This window comes from Ischnura elegans, chromosome X (assembly GCF_921293095.1).
Source record: "Ischnura elegans chromosome X, ioIscEleg1.1, whole genome shotgun sequence".
NCBI lineage: Eukaryota > Metazoa > Arthropoda > Insecta > Odonata > Coenagrionidae > Ischnura > Ischnura elegans.
Window position 1 is genome coordinate 76,576,146 of NC_060259.1, and position 15,947 is coordinate 76,592,092.

Here is a 15,947-nt window from a genome sequence, read left to right on the forward strand (position 1 = left end):
AGAAATCTCCTGAAAACCTTAAGCAGAAGACGGGACAACTTTGTTAGCCACACTGTGAGGCATGACGATTTGATGAAAACAATCGTAGAAGGACAGGTGGAAGGGAGGAAGGGAAAGGGACGGCCGCGGATGAGGGCAGGTTATAAAGGATGTAAAAGAAAAGAAATACGTAGCTATGAAAAGGCTAGCGGATAGGAGAGAGGAATGGAGAGCTGCGACAAACCAATCTTAGTATTATTGACTGATGATTTCTGCACCACCGAAAACAGCACCATTGGCCTTTTACATCGGGATTTATAAGTCAGCAATCAAACGTACACTAAAAACCATGCCCTGGAAAGGGGAAATCTACCCAGGCGGGACTCGAAGCCGGAACCTCTTGTGTGAGAGGCAAGGACTTTACTCCACAGAGACGGAGGATGGCGGGGTAATAAAAAATGTTTCATCATTTCCTGATCACTGGTGTTGTACCCTGATTTGAAAAATTATATCAGGCCAAAATTTGACTAGTTAACTTTTCTTTACCAGGTCTTTAATTGGTGCCCTTTATCATCAATAGAGATGATATTAAATTTGGGCACACAAGGATATTTTGTTGAAATCAAATTTTTCATTATTCGTAGTACTATCAAATTTTACTGCCTAAAGTGATGTTACTTTTACATCGCGTCAGGAATGGAAACGTAAATGTTATATGATAGCGATGATATTAAATTTGGACACAAAAGGTTTTATTTTTCATTATTTGAAGTACTGTCAGAGTTAATTATCAGAAGTGATGTTACATTTACATCACGCACGGGATGGAGACTTAAATTTGATATTGGTGACTTAAAATTGACATCTTTTGGATTTAAAAATGACACACGATGCTGCTAGGGAAGGAATGAATTTCTAAAAGATCTCATTCAGTCACACGCTCAAGATTATGTCGTGAGTCCATTTTTATAATATTAGATTATCTATATGCGCATGCGTGGAAAGCAAAAAAAGAATGAATCAGCAATGAGTCGGTGATTGCTTCTATATATTACCATTAACCTACAACCACATGTATCTACATCTACATCCTAGCCCTTAAGCCGCCTAAATACGCGTGCAGCGAGGGTTGTTAGGACACCAGCTCTCTACGTATGAAAAACAAATGCTCAAACGAAATTACGATTAGCATTAATTAAAGTCCTTTACTGTTCGGGGTAAAATTAATTCCCATGCTCATCCGTTCGGCAAAATATCTCTCTTTATTGACGGTTTCTATCGGACCTGGAAATATAGTGGGGCTCTGATGTGACGTTCTCCGTGTGGCTCTGAAACATATCTATTCTCATTCGCTCAAGCAATATAAGCGTAGCGCGCAGCCTCCGAGTCTCCAGCGGCTATCAGCATAATTCCCTTAACATCTGTGCAACGCTCTCTGTACGCCAGCGCATGCCTACTCGTAATAGGGATCATGGTAGTCTACCACCCAGTGTGCTTGGCTATTGATCGAGGTATCCTGGGTTCATACCCAGGGTTAGGCCCCAGATTCCTCAATGTAAACCATCGAAGCGCCAAATGGGCTAAGATAAAGGAAATGCCCCTTATGCTGAATACGTGATCATCATACGCCTGTGCCCTAGCCCGTGGTGAGCTCTACCTCATCTATCATTAACAACGTTCGGGATGAATAACTGAGTGAGCGATCTAATCGTAAATAATTCCCGGTGTATCACGTCACAGCGTTTGACGGATGGAGACCAGCATGCGTTTCTCAAACACTTTGATCTCGTGAAAAAATTGCAGATTCCATGCCCACGTAGAGATTTAGGGAAAATAAGAAATGGGATAAAAAGAATAGATTTAAAAAATATCTTATAAACATCAACATAGCTATGCATATTTAGTACCCACAAAAAGGTTTAGCTATAACATATCAAAAAATATATACGTTAAAACGTAACTTCAACCGTATTGAAGGAAATGGTGAATTGAATGGGCGAAATTTGCAACTGTTATTAACTTCCGATAGCTTGAAGGAAGGGTATTATCTTGAAACCTTTCTAAGCCGAGCTGATTTTGGGAAAAATCAATGTGTAAAGATTTTTCATTCTGAAAACTTAAAAATGTTCACTCAATTATAATTATTGTGGCAGCTAAATATTTCGTCATTAAAATTTACTCAACAAAATAATGGTTAGTTAAATATTTCTTAAATAGAGCTGAAAGTTTAAACATTTTTTAATGGTGCTTAGAAGAAACATAGGGTTATAAAGGGTTAATCCCCTTGATTAACTATTTTGTTCTCATATATTAAATTTTTAAGAGTATAAAAATACCCAAATCACCGGGATTAGTCCTACCCTTGAGAATGCCTATTTACCTATATATGGCTAAGTATGAATGCTGGGAAAACCCCGTGTGACGTCATTCTGGATCCCGCTTTCGTCACGTGAGGTGACGTTGGGGCGAGGATATTGTGCGCCGCTGCGATGCTGGCTGCTAGCAGGTAGCAGAGTACCCTGCTAGCAGGTAGTGCTTGGCTTAAATAAGGATTGTTATTACCCTATCAAACGAAGGAAACTTTCCGAACTTAGGTAATTTTAATGGGTGATTATTAAGAGATGTTTCCCTGAGCTCTGTACCTCATGCATGCATTGGTAATCTCAGACAATGTAAAACTCCTATCTACTCGTATAGAAACTAGGTCCCTGTGACGTCACGTGGAGTGGAATCGCATGGGCGCCAATCTGACCTTTTTCAAATGAGGTTAAAAATGACCATTGCCATTCGTCTAAACTGGGATTTCTAAAACAAAATAATTTGTATATTATGAATACACTAATGGTGGATAAGGAATCGCAATCAATGCCTTTCGTTTTCTTTGATGAAGGAAACTACCCTATAGCTTGGCGAGACGAGAGTCCTGAGGGGCTTCTGAGGGAGTAAGGTTTTTTAGGCTTCTGGGAAGGGTGCTTTCAAACCCTCTCATCCCCCTCCCCATGGTAACGCTTCTAAATGAGAGTGCCTTTGATAAATATGGTGTCGCACTGATGAGCTCCGCTTAGCGACCTTTTTTCCGCCGCTACGGCTGAATATTTGCCGCGGTTGGTAAAGATAATGGTGGGTTAGGATACTGATATGGTAGGGTAATGGTTCTACATAGTGTTCAGCAAGGAAGATTAGATCTTGTGAAACACAGCTTATTCTCTTTCTTCACGACATTCTCAAATCAGGCGAATAAAAAAGAACAAGTTGACGCCTCATTTCTCGATTTAAAGGAAGTATATTTTTAAGGTAATTCATTAAAATAAACATTTTTTACAAATCACAGTCATGCGGTTAAAATTAATAAAATGTAGAATCGGATACACTATTTCAGAGCAAAAAAGTAGTAATTAACGTAATCAGCTTGGCGCCGGAAAATTAGTATCCGGTGTCCCACAGGGAAGCTTAGTGTCCCCTCAAAGCGCTAGATGACGTCAAACATCTTTGAGTTACAAAAACTTTCAACCTATCGTGGGGAAGGGTTACGAGAAATAGCTGTGGCAGGGCAATAATGAAGCTAACATTCGTGAAGCGTTTTATGGGAAGGGTCTAGGAATAGAAATCGACATAGAGGTACCAATGTACAGTCGTCAGGCCAATACTTGAAGCAACCATTTGGCATGCAGCGCAGAGAGAAAATGCGTGAAATTATTACAATACAAAGGAAAGCAGCGCATTAGGGTGGTTTCCTATTTTTTTATTGCCTAAATCGAAAGATTACTCCTGGAGTACGTATTTCACACTTCTAGATTTTTTAATGACGATATCTGTTTTCGCGATTAAATGAAAATTGAAAAATTTCAAGCGCGCCAAAACGCGACGGCTAAGTATGAATGCCGGGAAAACTCCGTGTGACGTCATTATGGTTCCCACTGTCGTCGTGTGAGGTGACCTTTGGGCGAGGCTTTGAGTGCTGATACGATGCAGGCTGCTAGAAGGTAGCGGAGCACCCTGCTAGCAGGTAGCGCTTGGCTTGAATAAGGATTATTAATACCCTATCAAACAAAGGAAACTTTCCGACCTTAGGCTGTTTTAATAGGTGATTATAAAGACATGTTTCCCTGAGCTCTGTGCCTCATGCATGCATTGGTAATCTCAGACGATGTAAAACTCCTGACTACTCGCATAGCATCTAGGTGCCTGTGACGTCACGTGGAGTGGCATCGCATGGGAGCCAATCTGGCCTTTTTCGAATAAGGTTAAAATTGACCATTAACATTCGTCTAAACTGGAATTTCTAAAACCAAATAATTTGTATATTATGAATACACCTATGGTGGTAACGAATCGCAATCAATGCCTTTCGTTTTCTTTGATGAAGGAAACTACCCTATTCGTCAAGGGCTGCCGAGAGAAAACAGAGAGCGCTGCACAGCTTTTTAGCACGCATTAGGCCGCTTGATACTCGAGGTCTTTGAGCTTTGCTTATATTGCTTAAGTCATCTTTCAGAGCGACACAGGGAACATCATCTTAGAACCGCACTATTTTTCTAGGTCCGACGGAAACCTTAAAATATGAGGTATATTTGAAAAACTAGATCAAGGAGGGTTGCGTTATTTGAGAAGATAGAATCAAAACTCCGAGATCCATAACATACACCTTACGTGAATGCTGTTCCAAAAGAAATTCTTACGTAAACAACAACCAATGAGGATGAAAGCCAAATCAATGTTTACGGTTGTTAACAGTGTGTTCAGTTCAAGTTAACAGTTTGTCCTGCTATTTGGGACGATCGCAGCGCCATTTGCAAGAAACTACTGTGGTCGAATGGCAGCCATGGTATTCATTTGCTGAAAACTCAGAAGGTGTATGATAGCGTGCCTTACAATTAGTCGTATTTTAACCACGGCATTTAAGCTGCCGCAAACAATATATAATTTTTTGCCCAAACATTTGGAAAAATCTTGTTTTGATCTGCATTTTCATGTGCTTGGACAAGTATCGCAAAGAGAGTGTATGTGACGCGGAAATTTCAAATTCAATTCCCAGAAAATATATTTTGGAAAAACTACATTTATTGGACGTTATTCAATGAATCACCAAAAATTAGAAGCGTATGTTTAGTTGCTTTTATGAAAATGGCATGTAGGTACCTTTATGTGTACTCGGACCAAACTCCGTAAAGCGCTTTGTAATCGCCGTCCTCCTAGCGCTTCAAACGCAGTGCCAGCAATTGAAGCCGTGATTTTTAAAATACCAACATTCCATCCAGCCTAATTAGAGATGTACTTTATGTAGCCAATTTCCCGGCTCTATTATCTAAGGAAAAAAAATATAATTGCTCACACCGAATACCTTCCGGATTTTTTTCCGTATTTCTGTATTATTATATTTCAAAATTCGGGATCAAATTCGGATGACGTCACAGATTAAGCCTAATACGGACATTGTTTGAAAGTTCAAAAAGTGATCACAGGCCACATTCGGGGCGCGAGTAACGGCTCACACGGGAACGGTTCATTTCCTCGTCGTAGCTGATGCAACAAGCAATTAGTAACTCATTGAACGAGTCATTTGAAGATCAAACAGATCTCCGAAGGTGGTCATTTTCGTTCGCGAACATAGGATGCTCCCCCACATGGACTTGTATCTAGATTCTAAACTCGTGGCTCCAATTAGGTAGCTGAGAAACGGGACGGCGCGCCCCCAAGGTCATCTGAAGTTAGAGGTCAGTGACGATTGAAATTTCTCGAGACCCTCCCCGGGGAAGGGTTATGAACCTCACAATTCCATGGCGACTACCTGAAAAATAAGCACTGGATAAAATTACAGGTCTTTAAATATGGCATAATAAATCAGACTCGACTGGAAAAGGTTTCAGAGAGCAAGGTCATTTGAACTAACTATAGAGGAATTTCGAGTGATAAAGGCGGTCCGCTTCACGGGGTTCCCAGAAGAGGGTCAATAGATCGAAGTATCGCTGCACAAACCCAATATTTTCGATGATATAGAATATAATTGCTTAGATATGGCGGCTGAAATATCTTTAAAACGTGGTCATCGAGAGATCAAGACTCCCAAATTCTTGTGGCGAACAATACCCTCCCCTATCATCCAAATCCGTTGCCGCTTACGCCACGATAAGCTGAGTAATCTTTCGATAGGAATATCATTAAGGGGACCAACATATCGCAAATCTTTTGAAGGGCTTTCGTGAAAGGAATGACGATGCTAAGTCAGTTTAACGTCTCATGCATAAAATCGTCTCTCCAAATCTTCTGGAGGCTGTTAATCTCCGAATTCTATCACGTCATAAATCTACCTTAGGGTTTTCTGATAAAAATAACAGTTTTTATGGCTATGGTGCACCCGTGGAAAAGATTTTGCGAAATTTATACCTTTTTGGATACTTACACGATTGATGTATTCGACAGTTTGGTACCTCAAATCAAGGGTGTTCAAACATTTTGTGGTAGACCGTGTGACTAGTGTTCAAGAGGTATATCATATTTTTAAGAAATCATTGAAAGAAGTATTTTTGATGCACTGGATATTTCTATATAGAGATATTTTTATTTATGACATTTCTTTACTATATTGAAATAATAAGGTGCAAAATTCTGAAATTCTGGGATTTCTCTCCTGTTATTTTCGCAGTGCTCATTCAATAAATATGTGTAAAAATGTACTATTATTTCAGGAACGTATTGCATATTTTTTAAGATTATCGTGTATTAATTATAAGATATATTGTATTCCTGTCGTTCCTGCTATTTTAATGCTTAATTTCGGATTTTTCCACGGCTATAGTGCTGTTAAGTTCAGGGCATATTGGCTATAACTTTGGAATAAATAAGTAAAATAATTCATCGATTGGAAAACTTCAACTAACCTCGAAACAATGAAAGTGCCTTCCCTCTTTTATAATAGCCCTTTCCAAGAATAGGTTTGCACTCGAACAGCCGATATGTTGAATCGAATTTTGAACCAATAGGATATTTAAAAATCGTGAAATTTTTTGTCTCAACTATCTGAACGTAAATCCTCGATTCTCGTCGTAAACCCAAAAAAATCTAATTTAGCTCTCTTTAAAGCATTATTTAGTACATCAATTGAGGAATAGGGTTACAAATATTTGGAGAAAGAAAAAGGCACAAATATTGGAGGACGAGAGGGAAAGAGCATAGAATTCGCTGACGACATAATAACCATTGGAGATGGCGAACAGGCAAGAAATGTTACCAAGGTGCCAAGCACGTAATGAAAAATCATGGAATGAAAATAAATTACACGAAAACCAAGGCTCTGAGTGTGAATAATGAGGGAAATATGAATACTATGGAAAGTGAGGGAGGAATATAGTATGACAGAAGATAGGGGTCAGTGGCGTAGCGAGGGGGAATTCCAGTGAGTCAGACACCCCCCGAAATATAAAAAAAAAAACAGTTACTTTGCTTCATAAAAGAACACAAAATACGGAAAAGTAATGAATTTACAAAATATTTCTTTGAAAAATTAGGTTTTTTCGATTATAAAAAGTGTTAAAATTAGTTTAAAACCCTCTACTTAGTACTCTTGTTTTTCTTAAAATTTTCCCTCTGGTTTTGGAATGAAATTCCTGGCTACGCCAATGAAAGGAGTATTTGGGTAGCATGGAAGATGCTGATATTAAGTGAAGAATATCCACAAAAAATGCTTTTCGTAGAATTATTCAGTTTCCTGTGGCCACTCAAACAAAAGATGGTTTTTGGCCTCAACAACAATCTGCCTCCACCCCTTCTATCTTCGGCAGTCTACATCACTGCTTCTAGCTTTCTCAAGTCCTTCCGTAACTGCTCATACTAGTAATCATCCCATCGAAGTCAAGGTTTTCCCGAAGGTCTTTTGCGGCTCTCCGTTAAACATTCCTTTGACCATTGCGGTTGCAATTCATCGTGGCCACTATAATGGGACATTTATGAATCCCTCTCAGTTTTTTATTTTTCTTGATCCTCAAAACACTTACCTCGGGGATTGGTTAAAATATCATTCGAAGAATTTTGTTTGCAAAAGTTATGAGCTTTGTCGTGGGAGTTGAAGGAATATAAACTTTGCTTTTTCCTCATGGTTATATATTCCGTCCAACCATGGTTTCGCTATAGCGTAACATTTTCAAGGTGCTTCAAATTCGGGTTATAAAGCGTTGGTGCTGCTTATGTTTATATATTGTGGGCAAAACCTTACTCACGTATCAGGCTCTTCTACACTCATTTCTAATAAAGGTAATCAGCACCCACACTGTATTCTCCAAGTGATAAAAAAGCTACTTTTTTAATTTACTGCATTTTATACTAATTTTTGGAAAAATCGTGTTTTTTATCTTTTATATTTTAAAATTGTATTCTCGCATGAAGAGGAGGATGATATACAATCATGGGCGTATCCTGCGGGGACAAGAGGGGCAGCTGCCCTCCCCTAGGAGCGAAAATCGCAGAAGCCTTTGAGTAAAAATCAGAACTGGATTGAAACGAAAGTTTTCAGCAAATTTTCTTTTAACCCATGAAAAATGATATTAGAATAAGACATGTAAATAAAATATTTTTTTCGAGCAAATAATTTTATCGATTAAGCTCAGTTATAATTTTTCTTAAAATGTTGGTTCAATTCACCTTTTCCGTGCAAAAATGTTAAGACTTGAACGACCATGGCTTGCCCCCCATAGTTTTGATCCTGGGTACGCCCATGTATACAGTGGCATAACGCTACAGCTGAGATAGGGACGATGTGGGCGGCGCGTAGTGTTGCATGTGTGTGAAACGTGAAGAAGGGAGAGTTATGGGATAAATGTTTTTTGAGAATAGGGTAGTTTCCTTCATCAAAGAAAACGAAAGGCATTGATTGGGATTCGTTACCCACCATTAGTGTATTCATAATATACAAATTACTTGGTTTTAGAGATCCCAGTTTAGACGAATGGCAATGGTCAATTTTAACCGCATTTGAAAAAGGCCAGATTGGCGCCCATGCAATGCCACTCCACGTGACGTCACAGGGACGTAGTTTCTATACGAGTAGATAGGAGTTTTATATCGTCTGAGATTACCAATGCATGCATGAGGTACAGAGCTCAGGGAAACATGTCTTAATAATCACCTATTTAAACTGCCTATGGTGGGAAAGTTTCCTTCGTTTGATAAGGTATTAATAATCCTTATTTAAGCCAAGCGCTACCTGCTAGGAGGGTACTCTGCTACCTGCTAGCATCCTGCGTCGTATCAGCGCTCAAAGCCTCTTCCCAGCGGGAACCAGAACGACGCGACGTCACACGGGGTTTTCCCAGCATTCATACTTAGCCGTCGCATTTTCACGCACTTGAAATTTTTCACTTTTTATTTGATCGCGAAAAATAGATATCGTCATTTAAAAATCTAAAAGCGTGAAATATGTACTCCAGGAGTAACAATCTTCCGATTTAGGCAATAAAAAAATAATAGGAAACCACCCTATTGGATATGGATGCGGCTGGATCGAGTTTGATGGGTTGACATAATGAAAAATAGGACGGTGCTGATAAAATATCGTGGAAGGAATAGCATCTCTGAATGCCGATTAAATTAAGTATTATTTCCACCAACATATTTGGACATTACGCGTTTTGTTGAATTTTTTCATAGAAAATCTATTTTTAAATTTGTCATGAAAACATCATGTGGCTTATTTCACCCAATTTATTTGCACGTGTCGCGTTTCGTTGAATTTTTTCACAGAAAGGTTTTCCTTGGAAAATTTTCATGAGAAAATCGTTTGGCTTATCCGGAATACGAACTCGGATCTCCTGATTGCCACTTAGTTATGCTACCAGTTACACCATCAAACTGTCCTTGCTCTGGGCGAATTTTAGAATGTGTTTACCGAACAATCTCTGATAAAACCATTCTGAAAGTTGCCTTGGGAGACGCGGGCTACTACTAGCGAAACAGAATTTACTGTTCCCAAAAAATGGTAAATCATCCTATAAAGAGAATGATCCAGATATTTTTCTATAGATGAAGGATACCCTCTTTCAAGACGCTGCGTACCGAGGTATTTAAATGTAGAGGAACGACATATCTGGGTAAAGGTATTGAATTGGAAAATATGCACTAATTAGAGCGAACTGTCTTTGGTTTAAACTTGAAAAAAAGCTAATTTTTAAAATATATCTTCTCATAATCAAACATTACTATACTTACATTCATAATAAGTAACGAGCAATAACTGAAAACGCTCTCCCAAATACAGTACACTCCCGATTATCCGGGCTAATGATGGGGAGAGACGGCACGAATAATCGGAAAACACGAATAACCCAAACTTTCACTTAAATGTTTTGTAATGTTCATAGTTTACGTGAAACAAACAATAAATTATTATTTATGCAGTCATTCTGTTATTTTAGAGTGCTTCTCGGACTCAGTGAGAGCTTTCTTCGCCAGTTCGCAATCTTTTTAGCGGCGATAACATGGTTGCACTCGTATTATTAATGCTACATGTAAGGCCTGGTTTCGAAGACCACACATCGGTGGCTGTATGATCACGGATACAGCAAAGTGGTTTGTACGAATGCTTCAAAACCACTGCTCGACGTCGGAAACTAATACTGTCAGGCACCACGCCATGTAGTAGAGTCTCGCACAAGTTGCCCGGGTTGCAACTGCTGCGGGACGTGTATCCGTGATCACGGAGGGGATTTTAACGGAAATAATAAGCCTGGTGTATCCTAGCATTAATGCAGTAATTCCGATTTTTTGCGTCCGATTTTATTTTTTCTATAAAGATCGCGGAAAAAAATTGAGCGAGAGTGAAAATAATGCACGGATAATCCGCAGTCCGGATAAACCGCAGCCGGATAATAGGGAGTCTGCTGTACCTATATTGATCATCAGTGGTCAACAACCCTGAGATTGGTTTGATGCAGCTCCAACCACTCAATTCTCCTATCAGCTATCTTTTCACACTTAAGTATTTCTTCTCTTTCGCACAGTTCTTAGTCTGTTCCATATATTTCATTCGATATTTTTCTTTTCCGTTCTTGCCATCTACTTGTCCCTCTACAATTGTCTTCGTCAGGCCATCATGTTCAAGATATTGCCTAATTATTAGGTTGTTTCACCTTTTTTCATGGTTTCCATGAGGCTTCTCTTCTCTCCTACTATCTTCTTAGGACTTCCTCCTTTTAGGGCTTCCTCTTTACTAACTCGGTCGATCCATTTGTTCCTCGTCATTCTTATGTAGCACCTCATCTATAAGGCCTCTACATTCGATTGATCCGCTGCTGTCATTATCCATGCCTCATAACCGTAGAGGAGCATGTAAATGCTTGTGATGTGTCGATTTGATTCCTCGATTCTGTGCCAAGAATCGGAATGGAAAATTGATGAAGGTGGATAATTGATTCCGATTCCAATTTCACTTCAAACCATAAATTTATGTACGTCCGTGCTTCGAACATTCATTTGAACTTTCGCGTCTCGTAATAGTAAAAACAAAACACATTCCAATCAGCGTAATGACCCTTTCTTAGATGCGGTACTCCCATTATGACGTAAAAGATACATAAGTTCGGTTCTGAAATTTAGCAATTATATTTTAATTACATATTGATGAATCGAGTGATGCTTTTTTTTACTGATCGTTTCACAGAGTAATAATTTTTGACGTGGCTGTCTTGTTGCCAGGAATTAAGTGATGCGTTTCTTGGAGCCAATGGAATCAGAATCGACGGAATCGGCATTCGTAGAATCGGAATCGAAGTTTCAAAATCGGAATCGGGATCAGAATCGCTAAAATTTTGGAATCGACCAATCATTAATAAATACCTATAGTGAACTTTAAAATTAAACTTGACGCGCCAATATTACGAGAATCTTCGTCATCCGTCCGGAACGCGCGGGGAAAGAATTACGAGAATTCTCACCAACCGTGCGCAACGTTTTCAATGGACTATACCTTCCACGAGATTCAAGTGCAATAACAGAATCTCCGCCAGGAGACGAGCTATCGAATTTTGATGGAGATCTGGGGTTTTCATAACAGGTAATAATCAATTGCGGACTAGAAAAATATGTTTACATCAATTAAGGTATAAAACCACTCATTACATCAGTCCTTATGATTTTTCATTAAACTGATTGACTATCATAAAAACACTCTGCAAAAGTTCTGACTTCCCGATAGTTCACATGAGCACTCATATCATTACGATACATGAGTGGTTTGGAAGCCCAGGGGTACAAGTGATTTTTTCTCTACAGAGTTAGGTAAAGTTAATGGTTAGAATAAATACACAAAAACCTGGTTGCCAAGGGAAACGAGTCAGTCTCTGTTTCGTGCTGACATCCAGTGGAAAATCAAATGCACTACTGAGTATCTAATTGATCTCATTCGTTTTCTATACCTAATTTCTGTACCTAACTTTGTATAGAAAAGAGAAATCACTTGAACTCCTTGGGCTCCAACCCACTCATATGAGAGACGAAGATTGCTAAAAAATAGTTTCCCTAAAAAACATAGCAATTGAGGCGTTTTGCAAAAATCGAAAAAGTGGCTGAATTGTTAGGAAGGCTTCCGCCGTAAGTGATGTGATCATGGTTTTCAGGATTCCGCCGGGCTGTTGGATGTCTGATGACGACAGTTACGCAGGGAATTTTACCAGCATCTTCAGGTCAGGTCTGTCAGATGCTGTTGGGGTTACCGGGGAAATTGTTGTCATCAGACACCAAAAAAGCCGGAAGGCAATACTAAAAAAAGCAGCGGAATAATGGATTTTTCCAAATGGCTGTTTTCGCGAACACGAAATTTTCGTCGTCATATTGCATAGAAAATATAAAACTTGAGAAGACCATCATTGCCTTATTTTTATGCTACATTGTTTGAAAAATTCGTTAACGCAACAAATAAATGAAAATTTTCAAAATTTAATCGTTGAATAATAGAAATTCAAACACTTTAGTGATTTTCATTTTTGAATTACTTCATTTTTCACTTTAGTACACTGTTCTTTTTAGAATTTCATATAAAAATTTGGAGGGTGTGCCACCAATGAGGATAGGAATTAAATTGAATATTTTCATGAAATCCCATTTGGAGTTAATACACAAAGAGGGACTAATGTGGGCTTGTTTTGGTCACTTTTGACTTTTTGAATTTCTCCATCCACTTTAAATTTATAAGACAAGAAAATTAGTGAAAAATATATTTAGCCAAAACTTTACACGTTTTAGGTTGTTTGAGAAGATATTTCAAAACGATATTTTATTTAAATCGAATTATTAAATTTACTAATTTCCTGAATTCTAAGCATGTATATTTGTGACAAATTGGTAGAAACCGGGATATGAGTAAATATACCTACAGTGAAAACAGTTCATTTTCACTCGATGCTATACATAAATTTATCTTCGGAAAAAAATAACGCAAAAGAGATTAAATAAAGCTGCTTTTATAGTTATAATTAAGGATTAAAATATTCTGCCAGAACCTAGAGACAATCAAGTTATTAACTGTGAATTTTTTACGCGTTCTTCTTTAAAAAATGAGCGAAATGTTCCCTTGAAAAAATCCGACTTCGTTTCAGTAACGAAGTAATGATTTTCAACTCGGCACTCAAATGTTCCAAGGTGACCAGAAATAGAACAGCACCTTGAAAGATCACTATCCTAGCTTCAAAAAATTAAAAAAATATGCAACTCATTACAAACTATGATGAGCCGTAAAATTTCGACCCTGAATAAATACATGGAAATACTTATTTAATTCATCAATCGATCGGTTACCTCGGATTATAATCTCATTTTTGTTTACATGCATAAATTAATGACTTAAGCAGTGAAGGTTATCTCCAAAATCAGAGAAATCTGTAATTAATTCCTTTCTTTTTATCTAGAGGCCTATCTTTTACCCTCTGTTCACGGAGTTCAATGCCACCAAATCAGATAAGACTGACCGTGAACTGACAGGACTTGTAGTGGCATATTCCAAAATGAAGCGAGATGACTCAACTAGGAAAAGGGAAGAATAAAGTTGCATGTGCATTTTTTCCACTTACCTACCTGGTTAAAGTTTGAGATGCAGCTAACTTTAGCCTTTTGAGCATATCATGGCCGCTGAAAATTAAAAAAAATGGTCAGAAGATATTTGAAGGATTGCGATACGAACGGGTTCTTATCTGAACGTTTTCCATAACGATGAATTGGAAATGTGTACTCCTTATATGCTCAAATTTTGGAAATATCCTGAAAAGCAAAGCTTAAAACGTGGAGCCTGATGAATTTCTGCGGTGAAATTCCTTGGCCAGAAATATTTTTGGGAAGGAAGATTTACCTGGTTAGAAGAAATAATTTCGGAGCGTTTCATACGAAAGGGGCACACTTACGACAGTGCCTCCCGAAAATTTTAGGGAGATTTGACACCCTCAAACCCCCCTCCCAGACGATTTTGCTACGATGCGCTTACTTTTTAAACTACGCTGAGCCTTAAGAATTTCCTCAGTGAAGTTGATCAGCAAGACTTGAGCGATGTACAGAAAGTATAAACAGTATTGCAAGGTCGAAATATTAGATGCTATCAATTTGTGAATATTCGACACAAGTTACTTAAAAATTGATAGGAAAATACTTCAATCCTTTCTACGTCTTGTTTTAAAAATAATGGTACCCAACTCATGCTCTAAGGATACTACAAAACACACTGATGACATCACATAGGTGATGCGAATTTTGTGCACTCGCCTGCTCCCTCCAACTCAAAGAAATTTTGCATCTCGAAGCTCCTCACAAATGAAACAATGGATTTTTTATTTGGTCCATTTGTGATATATGCTTCCACTTCATCGTTCCGGTAATTCTGGGACTTATTGATGCTCCTAATTTTATCCTTATTCCGTGAATGGTCTCTCTCTGGCAAGTATCCAGAAATTTGTCTGGGGGCTCAGGTGGTGTGAGGGTTACCTTGTGGCATTTTGTTGCCAGTTCACAAGCATCGAAAAACCATATATATAATTAAATCAGCTATATATTTTTTGGCATTGTGCTGAAAATTAAATTCATCGCTGGGTATGGCAAACATTATGTAATATGACTATATCGAAAAATTAAGAGTCTGAGGATAGTTGCCCCTTGGTTGGTGGTAATAATAATTTCTCTCTTTCTTTTATTAACTTTTAGTGAGACAAGTAAACATATTTACTCATTATCCAAAAGGAGATAAAGGCGAATAACCTTTTGCAGCATGCATGCAAACAACCCAGATATATACAGATATGTTATTCCAATTTGGCATATGAACCCACTGCAGCATTCCGTAACTGTGAAAATTTATTTCAACTTATTTTCCATATTCTGCATGCTATAAAATATAAGGAAAGAACTACATCAACTATAATGCACCTGAATAGCCAATAATACAAAAGTTTATAACAATAAAAATATTCAAATATATCACCAAAGGATAACATCCACAATGTCACTATCGATAAAAAAGTTATGCGTCAGCAGATGTAACGCGGGTAGTCGTCACAATAGAAAATATTCGCGAGACAAAGTTCCCAAAGCCTCCTCCTGACTACGTGCCTAAAATCTCTAAATTATTTATCTACTATTCCTCTCCATCATCTTCTTTAGTGGGCAATTGCATCTAACGACAAATTGGTGCTCACGTCAATTTTCATTTTAACCTCTTCCACTAAGTCACGCCCCAGACGATTTTGTTGACTAGGACTGATAGCCTACGTTCCCTTAGGATTCCTTAAGCCAACTTTAGCTTGAAGACATGCAGAAAAATCACGCTAGAATGATTTCACTAGAAAGGAGAGGCTTTCTCTCGAATGTGAGGCACATAACTTGCTAAAGATAGGAGAGCATACATTCTCATGCAACACGGAGACTGAAATGAAATTCCACAAGGTTATATTTCGATCTCACCACGCACAAGGATAATGTCAGCGGCTCTCTCCGTATGAATAAAA